Genomic DNA, 2,414 nt, shown 5'->3' on the forward strand with positions numbered 1-2,414 from the left:
AATTTACAAGCCTGTACTTTGTTACTTTTACTTGAGTAAAGAAGTTTAATCAGTACTTCCACTTTTACCAGAGTATTTTTTAACACTAGTATCTCTACTTTTACTCAAGTACGGAAAGTGAGTACTTTTGCCATCTCTGGGAACAACCACAAGAACCTGGAGTACCTGAAGTCCACAAATAGACTTAATCCTAGGCAAGTGAAGTGGGCACTTTTTTTTGAACATTTTTACTTTCTGTCTCTCTCTGTCTTACAGACCCGGCACCAAGAATGTTAAGCCTGATGCTCTGTCCAGGGTGTTTGAAGGGAAGAGGGAGAGTTCCGGTGGTGCAGAGGAGTTTGTCTTACCTGAATCTGTAAGATGTGCTATCACTATGATATTGAGAAGGATGTCAGACAGGCTCTCCTCAACCTTCTCCAAGTGACTATCAAAATTACCTTCGTTCCAGATGCTCTGAGAGGCAGTGTTGTTTTTGACATCCATATTAGATTTAGTCTTAGTTTTAGTCTTCAGGACTAAAACTATTATTAGTTTTAGTCACATTTAGGCATTACTATATGTGTCAAAAGGCTCAGAATATAGGAGCAAGAATTCAGGCAACACAGACAATGATTACTTAAAAAGGCATTTATTGCTTTAAAGTGCGGCTGCTTGTCAGCTGAGTGCTCACTGGATTCTCTGTAGGAATAGAGACTCGGGTCAGTAACTTCAGAACTCAAACGGGGAACGACAATGAGCATGAAAGCCACCAAACTGGAAAAGTTAAGTCTGACCAAAGGAGAAAGAGTGAAGTCCAGAGGAGCTGAATTCCATAGCTTGTTATTGAGCCAGTACCACAGATTGAGGAGAGAAGAGGAGCAGGGACCTGCAACAGACAGAGCAAGCAGAGGAACCGAAGGATCTAGAAGGGCAAATCCAAGTCTTGGTCAGAAGACTCGTCCAAGATCGACAACAGGTGGTATCCAGGTAACAAACCGGAAACACAGGACAGGCAAAACAGAGCAGAATAGGAGCGTCCAAAATTAAGAAGTTCAGGGCCAGAAACAGGTCAGGAACAGGCTGAACTAAACACTACAAGGAACACCAGAATTATTCTCGCTATAAATTTAAATAATCTGGCACCAATAGCTGGGAACAAGTGGCTTAAATAGCTGCAGGAACATCTGTATATGATGAGAGATATTGAGCACAGAGCAGAGCAAAGCAGATGAGAGAAAAAAGGAGTAAAACAGACAGAACTGATAGAAGTCCCACTCAAGGGCGGATACCAGATGCCCCACCGGGCTGATCATGGTGATCTCTATAAAAGGATTCGATGAGGTACTTAACAAGAATTAACCGGGCAGGGACCATGGACCTCCCCCTTAGGTCCGTAACCCTCCCACTCCACTAAGTACTGGGTTCCCCTGACCCTTTTCCTAGACATCAGCAGGCAGTTGACCATATAGGCAGGTCCACCATCAATGTACGGGGAGGGTCTGGAGGTGGGCACAAATCTAAAGGGAACAACAAGTTTGACCCAGGACACATGGAACGTAGGTTGTATTTTTAACAAACGAGGGAGCTGGGGGCAGACTGCCACGGTGTTCACCACCTTAGAAATAAGAAGTGGGCCAGTAAAAAGAGGGGCCTTCAGCTTTGTGCCGAGGCCAATTGTGGGGTTCAAGGAGACAGAAGCAGACATACAGAAAGAAGCAGAGATACAAAAGACAACTGTCAGTCAGATCCACAGGCGGCTCCGTCCAGGAAACACACAGCCAGGCTGACGAGCTCCGAGCCAGCCCCCATGTCAGAGGATGAAGAGAGCACATCCAGCCAGTCACAGTCAGAGAAACAGGAGTACAATGAAAAACTGGCCAAGCTCCAAAATCTATAAACAAAGGTGTTGATGGCAGCAGTACGGCTGATATTTCTCTCAAGGATGGTGTTGCAGCCAAACAGGAACAGACCAGATCCAGCTACTATGAGAAAAAGCAGAGAGCAGAATTTTAGAGATTGAACTAACAGATTCTGTAGAGTGGGAGAATAGAGATAGAATGAAGCAGAATGATGAAAAAGGGGTCCCTATGTCCTCCAGAAGTCTATCCTTATAGCGGCATAACTATAGAGATAGCCAGTGTTGTGCCTGAACGCGTTCATTGAACAAAAGTTCATGAACTCGTTCATATTTTGGGCGAACGTGAACTGAACGTACTGTATTACTGCCTGATGAATGTTATTGTGAACTCGTTCATTCTGGTGTCTGTGAACGGCACGCTCTCTCAGTTCAACTCCGTTCAATAGGTTGCCAGATTTCTATGGAGCCCTCCAGGGGAAACCCCGGCTAGATCACACCGTAAACAGGCCTTAATATGTAGCGGGAAAAACACCCAATCTGGCAACACAAGCTACCAGTGTCGTAGCCTCATCAAAAC

This window comes from Cyprinodon variegatus, unplaced genomic scaffold (assembly GCF_000732505.1).
Source record: "Cyprinodon variegatus isolate N-32 unplaced genomic scaffold, C_variegatus-1.0 Scaffold1874, whole genome shotgun sequence".
Classification (NCBI taxonomy): domain Eukaryota; kingdom Metazoa; phylum Chordata; class Actinopteri; order Cyprinodontiformes; family Cyprinodontidae; genus Cyprinodon; species Cyprinodon variegatus.